The sequence below is a fragment of the Bombina bombina genome, chromosome 7, assembly GCF_027579735.1.
Source record: "Bombina bombina isolate aBomBom1 chromosome 7, aBomBom1.pri, whole genome shotgun sequence".
NCBI classification, from domain to species: Eukaryota; Metazoa; Chordata; class Amphibia; order Anura; family Bombinatoridae; genus Bombina; species Bombina bombina.
Window position 1 is genome coordinate 369,581,804 of NC_069505.1, and position 16,154 is coordinate 369,597,957.

The 16,154-nt window shown below is 39.4% G+C and overlaps 1 protein-coding gene across 1 annotated transcript in view; it reads left to right on the forward strand.

Moving 5' to 3' along the window:
* Positions 1-12,023: 12,023 nt before the first annotated feature.
* The window catches only part of LOC128666459 (hyaluronidase-2), a 68,875-nt gene continuing 64,744 nt past the window's right edge, over positions 12,024-16,154 (forward strand). The window contains exon 1 of the mRNA XM_053721069.1: positions 12,024-12,176. The gene's annotated coding sequence lies outside the window, so the exon portion shown is untranslated. The remainder of the gene's footprint in view (positions 12,177-16,154) is intronic.

A 16,154-nucleotide genomic window follows, 5' to 3' on the forward strand; every position in this document is an offset into this window, starting at 1 on the left:
GCGATGCGGGAGGGCCTCGGTTTAGGGGTTAATAGGTAGTTTATGGGTGTTAGTGTACTTTTTAGCACTTTAGTTATGAGTTTGGTGCTACGGCGTTGTACCATAAAACTCTTAACTACTGACTTTTAAATGCATTAGGACTCTTGACGGGGTAGGGTGTACTGCTCACTTTTTGGCCTCCCAGGACAGACTCATAATATCAGCGCTATGGAAGTCCCATAGAAAAAAGACTTCACAAAGTTTATGTAAGTGGTTTTGCGGTAAGGCCAAAGAAGTGTGCGGTGCCCCTAAACCTGCAAGACTCGTAATAGCAGCGGTAGGGAAAAAGCAGCGTTAGCATTAACGCTGCTTTTTCAGCCTAACCAAAACTCATAAACTAGCCAAATGTCTCTATAATTCATAGCCCATAACCTAATGTCTTATAGATGGTGTAACTCATAAACTCCCACAGTTCAACACACATAAGCAAATACATACCGCTAGATTTAGAGTTCTGCGGCCAAAGGGGTGCGTTAGCTACGCATGCTTTTTTTCTCCCGCACCTTTTAAATACCGCTGGTATTTAGAGTTCACAGAAGGGCTGCGTTAGGCTCCAAAAAGGGAGCGTATATCATAATTTACCGCCACTGCAACTCTCAATACCAGCGCTGCTTACGGACGCGGCCATCTTCAAAAACGTGCTCGTGCACGATTCCCCCATAGGAAACAATGGGGCCGTTTCAGCTGAAAAAAAACCTAACACCTGCAAAAAAGCAGCGTTCAGCTCCTAACGCAGCCCCATTGTTTCCTATGGGGAAACACTTCCTAAGTCTGCACCTAACACCCTAACATGTACCCCGAGTCTAAACACCCCTAATCTTACACTTATTAACCCCTAATCTGCCGCCCCGCTATCGCTGACCCCTGCATATTATTATTAACCCCTAATCTGCCGCTCCGTACAGCGCCGCCACCTACGTTATCCCTATGTACCCCTAATCTGCTGCCCCTAACACCGCCGACCCCTATATTTATTACCCCCTAATCTGCCCCCCCAACGTCGCCGCTACCTACCTACAATTATTAACCCCTAATCTGCCGACCGGACTTCACCGCTACTCTATTAAATTTATTAACCCCTAAAGCTAAGTCTAACCCTAACACTAACACCCCCCTAAGTTAAATATAATTTTTATCTAACAAAATAAATTAACTCTTACTAAATAAATTATTCCTACTTAAAGCTAAATACTTACCTGTAAAATAAACCCTAATATAGCTACAATATAAATTATAATTATATTGTAGCTATTTTAGGATTTATATTTATTTTACAGGCAACTTTGTATTTATTTTAACCAGGTACAATAGCTATTAAATAGTTAATAACTATTTAATAGCTACCTAGTTAAAATAATTACAAAATTACCTGTAAAATAAATCCTAACCTAAGTTACAATTAAACCTAACACTACACTATCAATAAATTAATTAAATAAAATACCTACAATTATCTACAATTAAACCTAACACTACACTATTAATAAATTAATAACATAAAATACCTACAAATAAATACAAATAAATAAACTAACTAAAGTACAAAAAATAAAAAAAGAACTAAGTTACAAAAAATAAAAAAATAATTTACAAACATTAGAAAAAGATTACAACAATTTTAAGCTAATTACACCTACTCTAAGCCCCCTAATAAAATAACAAAGCCCCCCAAAATAAAAAAAATGCCCTACCCTATTCTAAAATACAAATAGAAAAGCTCTTTTACCTTACCAGCCCTTAAAAGGGCCTTTTGCGGGGCATGCCCCAAAGAATTCAGCTCTTTTGCCTGAAAAAAAAAACATACAATACCCCCCCCTAACATTTACAACCCACCACCCACATACCCCTAATCTAACCCAAACCCCCCTTAAATAAACCTAACACTAAGCCCCTGAAGATCTCCCTACCTTATCTTCACCACGCCGGGTATCACCGATCCGTCCAGAGGAGCCTCCGAAATCTTCATCCAAGCCCAAGCGGGGGCTGAAGAAGTCCATCATCGGGCTGAAGTCTTGATCCAAGCAAGCGCTGAAGAAGTCCATCATCGGGCTGAAGTCTTGATCCAAGCGGGCGCTGAAGAAGTCCATCATCGGGCTGAAGTCTTGATCCAAGCAGGTGCTGAAGAGGTCCATCATCAGGCTGAAGTCTTCTATCAAGCGGCATCTTCAATCTTCTTTCTTCCGGAGCCATCTTCTTCAAGCCAACGCGGATCCATCCTCTTCTACCGACGCCTACATGCCGAATGACGGTTCCTTTAAATGACGTCATCCAAGATGGCGTCCCTCGAATTCCGATTGGCTGATAGGATTCTATCAGCCAATCGGAATTAAGGTAGGAAAATACAAGTTCAATCCCATTGGCTGATCCAATCAGCCAATCAGATTGAGCTTGCATTCTATTGGCTGTTCCCATTATGAACCTGCATTAGCCCAGAAAGCTCTTAACTCCTGGCTTTTTGCTGCGGCTGGAGTCTTGTCGTTAGATTTCTTTTTTTTTTTTTTTTTTTTTTATTTTGCCCAAAAAAAACAAGAACAATTGGCAATAGGTGTTCCAACACAAAAGCAGGTACAGTAACAATGTGCATCCACAAGAAAAAAAACGAAAAATGATATCACAAAACAGAATACAATCTCGCTTAAAAGTTAATAGACACCTTCAGCGGATAAAAATGTACACCTAACTACTCAAAAAAGACAATTCTGACATGGCATATTTTCTTAATACATAAAAACCCTTACCAAGACAATAATTTCCAGTATTTTCCAATAATGCTATATTCTCCAGATCCTATCCGACACACACACAGGAAAAAGAAAAGAAAAGAAGAGGGGGAAGAGAAAAAGAAAAAAAAAAAAAAAAAAAATTGTCGTTAGATATCTAACGCTCACTTCAGCCAAGACTCTAAATACCAGCGTTAGAAAGATCCCATTGAAAATATAGGATACGCAAATGGTGTAGGGGGATCTGCGGTATGGAAAAGTCACGGCTGGAAAGTGAGCGTTAGACCATTTCCTGACTGACTCTAAATACCAGCTGGCGGCCAAAACCAGCGTTAGGAGCCCCTAACGCTGGTTTTGACGGCTAACGCCAAACTCTAAATCTAGGCGATAGATAGTACAGGGAAAATATGTCATATAACAGATCACACTCTACTTGTGATCAAGGTTAGAATGGTGCCAGTTAGGGTACTTAGTACAGCTTGTATACATCTTTATTCATCAGTAAAGTATTCCTTGGTTACCTAATCGCTTCATACAGTATTCTTTATTTATTTGACCCTTGTAAAAATCGTCACTGCTCCTACTCCCTCACTAACTTCCTGGAACTCATACATTTATAACAAAAAGGTGTACACCTAGGATTTAGGGGGGAGAGGAGGGGGGTTATTGATGGAATAGTGGTATTCTATAGAGGGGAGTGAACCATCTGCCTCAAGTTTGCACACAGATTCCCACCAGTGGGCATATGTCCTTTTTACCCTTTACTCCATTCCCTTACACACTCTCATTATCTTTAAAGGGAGTCCCTAGATTCCCCTAGGGAGGGGGGGGGTAAAAGATTATCCTCAAAATATCCCTTTTAGATAGACTTACGTATGCTAAAGTGGTCAGTGCCTTATGCCGGGAGATATAACTTTAATAATTAAAGAGATGAAAGAAACGAGGCATAATATGGCACACTTGTACAGAAGATAGTAGTGTACAGAATTAAACTGTGTGTAAGAGTGTTGTATTAAAACTTAACGTTTAATAAAAAATAAAAATGATGGACCATGCCACCCAATAGTTAAAAATTAGAACTAACTAAATAGAACAGTCACTGACCTCTCTAATAATAGGAACAATATTAATTTTTTTTTTTTTTTTTTTTACGCGTTTCTTTATTTGGTAACAAACATAAGATTAACAAAGTTTGACATGTTCGAAAGCAATATATCTTTTTGACAAACATCCCTTTTCCGCCTGAGGAGCAAGGTAAAACAGATTGCCCACAGCCATGGGTACCAGTCAATGATGAGGTCTCAGATGATATGTCTGCATTATGAGAGTCCATTGTAGAGCGTTCTTGTGTGGCAGACTTATAAAACCAAATATCCACAGCATGTGCATACCGTTTGTGATTAACTCTATCCACTGCCTATCATCTGCGTGGCGTGCGGTATGGGCCTACTCTGCATGTCTTAGAGATTGTGTGTCCTTATGTACCTGCCTTTCTTGTGCTTATGTGTCACGCGTTGAGGTAAATTGCCTCCACCTGTCTACCATTAGTTCATGGGTCTCTATGGTGCCTGTCTTTAGATGGTGATATCTCTCCAACTGTAATAGGTTTTCTACTTGTGCTCTCCATTCTGAGACTCTGGGCACTGTTTTTGTTTTCCAGTATTTCAGGATTAGTGTTTTAGCACTGTTGATTAACACTATCAGCAATGTTTTTGCTGTGTTATTAGTGAGTTTAGCGATTGCCATGAAGAGGAGGATGAGCGGATCATTGGGTAACTGTTTATGTCTGTCATTGGGTAACCTATTATGTCTGATATTTGCTTCAATACTTCCACCCAGAATGTGTCTAATTTGTCGCATTTCCACCATATATGTGTGGGGTTCCCTACCACTCCACACCCTCTCCAGCACAAGTTGCTCGCTGTTTTATAGATCTTATGTAATCTGCTAGGTGTGAGATACCACCTCGTAAGAAATTTGTAATTTGTCTCTAAAACCCTTGTGGATATTGAGGATTTCTTAGTTGCTAGGAAGGCTCTATGCCACTCATTAGGTGGTATGTTGATTCCCATTTCCTTTTCCCTTGCTTTAGTGTATGTTGGGAGCTTTTTTTTCATCTTCTGATACTGTTTGTTTGTATAGTGTATGGATATTGTGTGTCTGGGGGTGTTATTCTGGTGGCATATATTTTCAAATGGCGTTAGCTGTCTGGTTAGCTGCTGTTTGTGAGGGTGCGTGTCGAGGTAGTGGCACATCTGTGTGTATGAGAACCAGTTCATGTTTATGTCAGAGTGTTTTTCTTTTATGTCTTTTAATGCCCTTATTTTTCCGTCCTGGAAAATATTGCTATGATTCTATCTTTGATATGGCTTCCTAGCTCTGCTTGGTTGTCCTTATAGTTCCAGGGCAAAGGGATATTGTTGCTGAGGGGTAGCATTGGGGACGGTATGTTTGATATGTTTGTGGATGTGTTCGTCAGTCTGTCCCATGTTGTAAAAAATTCTGTCAATATTGGGTATTGTTGTATTATATCAGGTCTTTGTTTATTGGGGGTCCAAGCCGCAATTCCGGCATTGCTTAGCCCTAATATGTGCCTATCAAGTTGGACCCATTGCTTGTGCTTACTATTTGTGCACCAATCTACCAGCCTGTGTAATGCTATGGCTACCTTATAAGTGTGTACGTTGGGTACCCCCAGCCCTGTTTTTTCTCTAGGTAGGTACATTGCCTTTTTCACGATTTGCGGTCTGATTCCCTGCCATATGAATTGTTCTACCAGTGATTGCAGCCGAATTAAGTATTTAGGTGGAAGAGGTATAGGTGTTGTCTGTAATAGATATAGTATTCTGGGGAGGACGTTCATTTTTATTACGTTTATCCTACCCACCCATGAAATAGATTTATTCTTCCAACTAGAAAGATCCGCTACCAGATTTTCCTCAAGTTTTTTATAGTTTGCCTTAAACACAATCCTTTTGTCTGGTGCTAAGTAGATTCCCAAATACTTAAGCTTAGTGTTTTGTCTTTTTAGGGGGCAGTCTGGTATTAGTTGGTTTAGTGTCCTCTCTTCGTATGTTACATTTAATATTTCAGATTTAGTGGTGTTCACCAAGAAGTTGGACACCTGCCCAAACTCTATTGCTTTTGGTAGGGAAGTTTCTACATTTGTAATTGTAAGAAGAACATCATCTGCGTATAGCGCTAACTTATGCTCTCTGTTGCAAATTAAAACGCCGGAGACCTGTTTATCGTTTCTAATTTTTTTGTGCTAATGCCTCAATAGTTAACGCAAAGAGCAAAGGGGAAAGCGGAAACCCCTACCTTGTACCGTTTCCTATATGGAGTTGGACGGATTTGTCACTCCTGTGCTGTTTTCCTTGAAGTAGTGACAGAAGGCCATTTACCTTTACTTTGGCCGTAGGGTATGTATATAAGGAAAAAACTTGTGTTATAAATTTTTCACCAAATTTCATTTTTTTCATTACCGCTTTTAGAAATTGCCAATTTACTCTATCAAATGCTTTTTCCACATCTGTGGAGACTATTACTGCCGGGATTTTATTAGTTGTGACATACGATATTATTTGAAGGGCTTTTAGAGTATTGTCCCGTGCCTCTCTTCCCGGGACGAAGCCCACCTGATCAGTATTGATCAGTTTTGGTAAGTATTAGTTGATTCTATTCGCTAGGATTTTATCATAGATTTTAATGTCCGAATTCAGGAGTGATATCGAGCGAAAATATTCGGGTCTATCTGGTTGTTTTTCCGGTTTCGGTAGAACTGTTATGTGGGCTTCTAACATATTCTCCGTAAAGCCTGACGTAGGTGTAAATGAGTTAAACAAATTTGCTAAGGGGGTTACCAGGTGATCTATGTATTTTTTATAATACTTCATATTAAATCCTTCCGGTCCCGGGCTTTTCCCAGTCGGCATAACCCTCACAGCTCTTTTGATTTCGTCTATCATGATAGGAGAATCTAAGCTATCTTCCTCTTTATTCTCTAGTGTGGGTAGATCTAGGTCCGCTAAGTATTTTTCTGTAGATAGCGAGGTGGCTGTATACTTTATATTGTATAGTGTTGTGTAATATTGCCGTAATACTTCCGCGATGCTTTCGCTATCTATATGTGTGTTACTTGGGTACCCAAGATGGAGTGCACGTGCGCGTTGTGTTGCCGCCTCCTGAGAGCCTTTGCTAGTGAAGTGCCTGCCTTGTCCTGTACATCATAATATTTCTATTTTAGGAGTGCGGATTTGTGTTGGTGTTCTTAAATTAGATGATTTTTTAGAGATTGTCTAATTTTTGTCAGTGAGCTTAATATAGTTGTGGACTGTGGGTTCTGTTTGTGTTGCTTCTCCCAGTAGCCTAGTTGTGCCAGTGTTGAGTTCAAATATTGTCTTTCTCCCTTTTTTACCTGGCTTTGTGTGCTATAAATTCCCCCCTCAGTACACACTTGTGTGCTTCCCATGTGTTGGACGGATTTGTCACTCCTGTGCTGTTTTCCTTGAAGTAGTGAATCAGTGTTTTTTCTGCCTCCCCGCTAATTAACTTGTGGTCTAACATATGGTCTTCCAGCCTCCAAATGAACGGCCTAAGTGGTATGTCTGGCCACTCGACCGAGCATTGCATGGGCGCGTGATCTGACCATGTGATCTGCAAAATCTTTGTGTCATTGATCATGGATAGTCCTGTTTGGTCTGTGAGGATGTAATCTATTCTCGTGAATGTGTTGTGAGGATGTGAGTAGAATGTGTAGTCTTTTGAGTTAGGATTGTTCGTCCTCCATATGTCATGCAGTCTCAGTTGTTGGATATTACTATTCATTGACCTAATCACTTTTTTAGATGTGCTGGTGGCCCTGTTTGAAGTGTTTTTAGTAGGGTCCAGTGGCAGATTAAAGTCCCTGCCTATAAACAATGTACCTTTAGCATGTACTAGTAGGAATTGGAATATGTCTCTGAATGTGTGGTGCTGGTCTCTGTTTGGTAAGTATACGTTTGTGAATGTCACTGGTTTATTATACAGGAGGCCCACTATGATTAGGTATCTCCCACCCTTGTCCCTTTCTACATAGGTGGCTTGAAATTGTAGGAAATTTTTAAATAGGATGCCCACTCCCCCCTTTTTGGAGGTGCCTGAGGCCAGGTATGCCGTTATGTATTTATGGCTTAGCAATTTCGGTTCTTTGCCATTCTTAAAGTGTGTTTCCTGTATAAACAGGACAGTATTAACTTGTTTTAAACAAATTTAACAATAAATTGCCATAGCAGACAGACCAAGGAAAAAGGGGGCTAATACCGAAACAACAGTGTTCGGATTGTACTCAGAGGAACTTAACAAATATACCTTTAATTATATAGGGTGTTCATGTAATATTTTCTAGTCAGCTTTTTACAGATGTGTTTCATCACTTTCAAGTGGTTAGCATATGGGTATTATATCCCTTTAAACACAAATAATTTTAAGCATGCCTTTTTATTTTTTTTGCATTAGACCAGTGGTTTTCAATGTGAGGTGGGCCTCTTCCAGGGGGTGCTAGAGCATATAAGGGGTAGCACAGGAGCAGTGAGGAAATCACAAGCAGCAGCTGACTTTGGCAAAACATAGAACAGTTTTAAGAGTCGACAATGACACTTGCCAGTCGCCATGTCATTATTATTATCATTTATTTGTATAGCGCCGCCAAATTCCGTAGCGCTGGGTACAATGATAGGGGTAAACAATGACAAAGATTTGTGATACAATACAAAACATAACAAGACTAAACAAATCTAGCACAGGAGGAAGAGGGCCCTGCTCCGGAGAGCTCACAGTCTATAGGTTTAGGGTGCAGAGACATAAGGTTGGGGTAGCTTGTTACATCGGTTGTATTTGCAGCAGTGAGTCAGGCAGTTCATGTACATGTCATGGTGGATTAAAGCAAAAGGCGGAAGAAAGGCATGGAAACCGTTCAGAGTCTGTGTTGTGTTTGTTGTCTTTGCCGGTAACTTGCATTTTACACAAGAGTACAAATACTTGAATGAAGCTCTCTTTTGGTTGAGCAGAATTAGCCCTTGAGAGCTATGTGTGAATCTTGGATCAGATGTAAATTCCTCAAATTATAACTAATAATACCTATTACAATTTTCTTTAAAGAGAAATAAATAAAGTAGCATCTATTATTGGGGAGTGGGCGGGTGCTGTCTTGTAAATTTCATCAGAAGGGGGGGGGCCCACCACCTAAGACTTTAAAATCCCCTGCATTAGACTGTCCTAGTAAACCAGGTAACTCCCCTTTATAATTCATGTAATTGTTTTTTGCATATCTTAATATTCCTACTGATATAACTCTGCTGAAGGCAAGGAAAAGGCAGGTGTTCTGTAATATTTCCCTAACTTGTTACGTTGTCCTACCTATGTAACACATAAGACCAAGCCTACATCTAGATAGAGAACTTTCATATCCGCCATGTTTGTTTCAAAAGGAGGCTGATGTTAAAATAGTGATTGGATTCTGTATAATTTTCTGACCACGTTATATTTAGCTGTTTTCAGTGCAGATATCTATGAAAAAATAAATAATTAAAAAATAGACACAAAATATTATGTATGGTTTTAGCTTGTGAGGATAGCGTTAATTTTATAAATGTATTTTTCAGGATATGTAACAAAAAATAATCTAAACAATTAAACATGTCTGTACCATGAAAAAAGAAATTTATAAAAGTAATGCTATCATTACAAGCTAATAACATACATTAGTTTGATTAGTTTGATTAGATTATGTTTTAATGTTTTATGTTTGAGCGACATCTGCACTCAAAACAGTCAAATATAAACACCCGACCAATATTTTCACATCAGCCTCCGTTTGAAGCAAAAATTGCAGATATGAAAGTGCTCTATCCGTATGTGTTACGTAGGTAGGAAAACATAACACAGGAGGCAGATATTACAGAACACAGGCACTACACCGGTGTGCAATAAAGTTAAAAAAACAATGAAAAACTTTATTTCCAAATAAATAAAATGCATACAGACATAGCTGGGTAACCAAGGTAGTCACAGTCTGACGTGTTTTGCGCCCCCTAGTGGTGCTTATTCATAGAACCTGTTGGAGTTTTACAAATAAAGAATAACAATATATTATATAATGATGATGATGATCAAGATCACCCTTTTTAGATCTATGATCAATGCCTTTACATAATGGGGAACATTTATTCATTTTGCAGGGCAAAATTTTACATTGCACAAGAGGATTCTTGTGATATGCCGCCCCTGTTCCATCGCAACCAATTGCGCTAGAGCAGGGCATGTCAATCATCCTGGACAACTGAGTAGGGTTGCCACCTTTAGTTCTCTCTGTACTGCACAGCACATTTTTGTGTGCAGTGCACACTGTATTATAGCACATAAACACAAACTCACACATAGATGTTCACACTCTCACACACACTCTACCTCAGACACACACTCTCTCACACACTAACACACAGTCACACTCTCACACATGCACTAAAACAAACACAGTCACCCATATTATCTCACACACACTCTCTCACACACTAACACACACAGTCACACACATTCTCTCTCTCACACACACACTCTCTCACACACTAACACACACAGTTACACACATTCTCTCTCTCTCTCTCAAACACTAACACACACAGTCACACACATTCTCTCTCTCACACACACACACTCTCACACACTAACACACACAGACAACTTATCTCTCACACACACTCTCTCACACACTAACACACACAGTCAAACACATTCTCTCTCTCCCACACTAACACACACAGTCACACACATTATCTCTCACACACACTCTCTCACACACTAACACACAGTCACACACATTCTCTCACACAGACTCTCTCACACGCAAACACACACAGTCCCACACATTCTCTCTCTCACACACTAACACACACAGTCACACACATTCTTTCTCTCACAAACACTCTCTCACACGCTACCACACACAGTCACACACATTCTCTCGCACACACACTCTCTCAAACACTAACACACACTGTCACACACATTCTGTCTCACATTCACTCTCCCACACACACACACACACACACACAAACACATTGTGTCTCGCACTCTCTCTCTCTCTCTCTCTCTCTCACACCCACACAATAACACACAAAGTTACACACATTCTCTCTCACATGCACTCTCTCACACACTAACACAAACACAGTCACACATTCTCTCTCACACACACTCTCACACACTAACACACACACAGTCACACACATTCTGTTCCTCACACACTAACACACACATTCTGTCTCACACATACTCTCTCACACACACTAACACACACACTTTCACACACATTCTGTCTCACACACACTCTCTCTCACATACAGACATTAACACATATAATCAAAAGAGGAGGCAGACGTCCTAGGATGTTAAAAATTCCATTTCCTTTATTCAGTAAAGTAAAACATCAAAACACAAGGATAAAAAATTGCAGACTGGTCTGACTAGTTTCGGCGTTGTGCCGTAATCATAAAGACAATAACACAGTCACACACATTCTGTCTCATGCACACTCTCTCTCACACACACACACAAGAACACACACACAATAACACACAGTCACACACATTCTGTCTCACGCACACACTCTCTCACACACACACAATAACACACAGAGTTACACATATTTTCTCTCACACACGCTCTCTCACACACTAACACACACATGGTCACACACGCATGTGCAGTATGTTGTAAATGCACAAAATCACCTTTTTGGCTGTGGCTGTTTTTACATATCCAGGTCGGACCAAGCTTCAAATCTGGACACACAAATGGAAACCAAAGCTGTCAGGGTCATTCTCGGACAGGTGGCAACCCCAAGTGTCACGCCGATTGATCTCGCCACTTCTGAAGTTGCGGAGAAAAAAATAGAAAAGGTTTAAGCTTCTTAAATATGTGGGGCAGGCTCACTTATACAAACCTGCTCCACAAAGCTGAAAAAGCTACAAACGCAGCTTAATAAATTTACCTCTATGTTCTCTGCTACTTACTCAAATAGTGGCACAAACATATCACAAATTACAAAATACATTCCATCATCAATGTTCATTTATCATATGACCGGACCTACAAGGTACATATGATGCCTCAGGAAATGGCGTGTAGACGCTGAAAAACGCATAGTATTTGTGCACATTTTTCAGAGCCATACTCAAGATATTGTGGTTTTTAATCTTTTAATCTTTTTATTAAAACGGATTGGCTTGATTATTATTTTTGGAGTGGTCATTTCCAGTATATGTCAGCATTTCTGTAAGGTGGTTACCGTGCAGTGAGTTCACACCAATGGAGTGCAGTGAGCTGGGACACTGTGAGATCTCAGCAAGCTATTAAAGAACATTGTGTGCACCCTACGCCGTGAGTATTATTACCCTTTAATTACGGGAGGGGAGAATACACATTTGGCTCCACTAGGAGGCGCCCTTCTTTATTTCCATTTTAGAGCATGACAAGGTGCACATAAGCTTTCTGTATCTCCTCACATTATAGGCTTATCATTATACAAAAATAACATGATAAGGGCTCGTTTACATTGAGGTGGTAAATTGTGAAAATGCGTGATAAAAGCCTTTATCTTAATTAAAGTCTATGGAGACCAATCAGCAGCAGCGCTGCGGAATCTGTTTGCGCTCTACAAATAGCCGATTATAATAATAAAAGTAACCTAGGTTATTTGCTGCTCCTGAAATTTTAATAGATAAAGCTTTTTAGCAAAGGATAACAAGAGAAGGAAGCAAATGAAATAATAGAAGTAAACTGGAAAGTTGTTTAAAATTGTATTCTCTATCTGAATCATGAAAGAAAAATGTTGGGTTTCATATCCCTCAGCAATTGTCTCAGCAATTAAATGGTTAAATAACCATAAGTAATTTGAAATAATAGGAATTAGTTATACCTTACTTTGAAAAAGAAGCCTCAAGAGATATACGCAGTGGAGCAGTAGTTAGTGCTCCGGCTCGCCACATTAAAGGGACATTATACAATAGATTTTTCTTTGCATAAATGGTTTGTAGATGATCCATTTATATAGCCCATCTGGGAGTGTGTTTGTAACAATGTATAGTTTTGCTTATTTTTAAATGATATTGTGCTGATTTTCAGACTCCTAACCAAGCGCCAAAGTTTTAGATGTATACTGATGTATACAGACTTAAGATTGCTTCTGTTTGTATAATGGGTCTTTTCATTTGCAGGGGAGGGGAATCTGCTATCAGACCCTTTCAGTGGGTGTCCCAGGCTTATCTCATTAATAGTGTTAAATTTAAAGCTTCTAAGTAAGTTTTCAAAATATTTTACACTGGATTTTTATATCAGTATCTGTGCATAATATTATTTATAGTAGTGTCTATTACATGCAGTTAAATGAAAATTAGTGTATACTGCACGTCCGCTAGAGGTAAGCTTTTTGCACACATTGGGAAGCGCGTATGTTACAAGTTGAAAGTAAAAAGATTTTGCACAAGTGCTTACATGACAGGTGGCAAAAAGCCGAAGTCTGAATATCACGACCACTTTAATGTATTCCCCCATAGAGTTCAATGGAGTGCAAAAAATGAAGAAAAAAATAACACCCAACTAGTCTGCCACCGATTGCATTTTTCTCAAGTGTGCTAACCCAACAGGAAATATTAATAATTCACATTATATTGTTCTTCACATCGGATAATATGTTCTATTTATCCATAAATACATATTTCTATAAATATCTGATGGTATTTTGGTACAATATATATGTATATACGTGTATATATATAACAGGTAGCCCTCAGTTTACGCCGGGGTTAGGTTCCAGAAGGAATGGTTGTAAATCGAAACCGTTATAAATTGAAACCCAGTTTATAAAGTAAGTCAATGGGAAGTGAGGGAGTTAGGTTCCAGGCCCCTCTCAAAATTGGCATAAGTAACACCTAATACATTATTTTTAAAGCTTTGAAATTAAGACTTTAAATGCTAAACAGCATTATAAACCTAATAAAATAATCACACAACACAGAATATATAATTAAACTAAGTTAAATGAACAAAAACATTTGCTAAACAGCATTATAAACCTAATAAAATAATCACACAACACAGACTTCACTTGCATTTTTCTGCAAACAGTTCTTTCTATGCATTCCAATCTGGACTGATTTATAGACGGGAAGATCTTGTTCCTTTGCAAGCTGCTCGATAGCTCAGGTCTGGTTAAACTGATTAATTTCAGCTTGCTTGGCTTGCATATCTTTGCTGCAACACAAGCGGACAGCTCCACCTACTGGCTATTTTATTCAATGCACTGCTTCTCAATGCTTTTCAATAGCAGTCACATGACTGGAAAAAAAGGTTGTTATTCTGAAACAGTGCAGATTGAACCGTTGTAAACCGAGGGCCACCTGTATATATATATATATATATATATATATATATATATATATATATATATATATATATATATATAGTAGTATCCATTTAAAAAAAATACTTTATTAAATATAAATATTGCATAAATATGCTTTTTCATGTTTTCAGCTACTTGACTGCAAAGGGCTCCAATGCTGTAAATACATATATACACATATAAATACATAAATACATATGTATATACAAAGCCCTTTGCAGTACTTTTATTTTCTAGCACCTGAGAGACCTCATATCTTTGGGCCGGCTGTGTGCGCAGGTATCGAGCTGGCCTTTAAGGTTGCGCTGCGTGCACATTACAGTGATCTGTCCCTTTAAGGCTATGTGGGCAGGTGTCGAGCTGCCCTTTAAGGTTGTGCTGCGTATACATTATGGTGATCTGTCCCTTTAAGGCTTTGTGCACAGGTGTCGAGCTGCCCTTTAAGGTTGCGCTGCATGAACATTACTGCAATCTGTCCCTTTAATCTTTCCCTGTGTGCATGTGGTGCTAGTTGACCCTTTCAAGGCTGTGTGGTTTTTTTGTCTGTCCCTTTAAGACTGTGTGACCAGGCGCTATCCTGCCCTTTAAGGCTGTGTGTACATTATTTCCTCAGCAGTTTGTACAGTTGTTACTGAGAGGGCTGCTGTGTACAGTAAACAGTTACAAATGTATAAAAACCTGTAGGCCAGTGCTTTCCAAACTGTGTGTCGGGACACACTAGTGTGTCGGCAGCAGTGTGCAGGTGTGTCCCTGCTTCAGCACAATTTTTTTTTTTTTTTTGGTTTCTGACTTTCCGCCTGCCTGCTACACATATCACATGGTTGACACGTGATTGATACCTAGGGGAATACAAATCATCTTAACCTATAGGCGCAGCTCAGTGGGAACTGAAACTATTCCCATTTGTGGCACATTGGCTCCTGACTGCATGTGTAGCTCCTGACTGCATGTGTATCCCGGGCAGTAGTCAGTCGGACTTGCAGAGCTCTGAGGGCAGCAGATTAAACGCTGAGCTGAAGTCAGAGGGGTTAATTTCTGCAGCTAGCTCCCAGTAGTGCATTGCTGCTCCTGCTCTTGATATATGGATAGGAAGTGGAAGCTTAAGAAATGCTTGATGATGAAATGTGAGTTTTTTTCTAATATTCCACCAAATATTCAGAAATTGTGTTCATCCCATCAACCTCATACATCCCATTAAAATATCAAGTAGCTATTGGTGTTATTAAACTTTTTTTAATTCTTGCACATACATACTGTTACTTGTAAATATATTTCATTATTATATAATTCATGTATTTGGCCGTATCTCTTAAAACAAGTTAGTTTAACCTCCTTTTTGCTAGTACAAATGAATTACTGTGTCGCAAAATGATGTAGGTCTAAAAAGTGTGTCACCAACATAAAAAGTTTGGAAAGCTCTGCTGTAGGCTGAGGGTTTGATACAATGTATCCATGTAGGTGAGCAGAGCTGGCTGGCTGTGGAAAGTCTATGGGGAAAACAGGGACTTTACACCCCAAAATAGGGCTCCCCTTTTGTTCCTGGAGACACAAACATTGCAGCATTGTTGGTAGCCCTCATCTGAACCCCCACGCCAATTTTTGTAGGAAAATAATGAGATATGGCTGAGAAAATAATTTAGAACGCTAAACTAAGATTTTACCAAAAAATAAATAAATAAATGTTTTAAATTTGTTTTTATCAGACAGTCGGCTAGATTACGAGTTTTGCGCTAGAAGCTGTGCGGTGCTAACGAGCAGTTTTGCTCACCGCTCACTTACAGACAGCACTGGTATTACGGGTTTTTACAAACCTGGCGTTATCCGCAAAAAAGTGATCGTAGAGCAAAATTTTGCTCCACATCTCACCTCAATACCAGCGCTGCTTATGTTAGCGGTGAGCTGGCTGAACGTGCTTGTGCACGATTTCCCCATAGGAATCAATGGGGGAGAGCCGG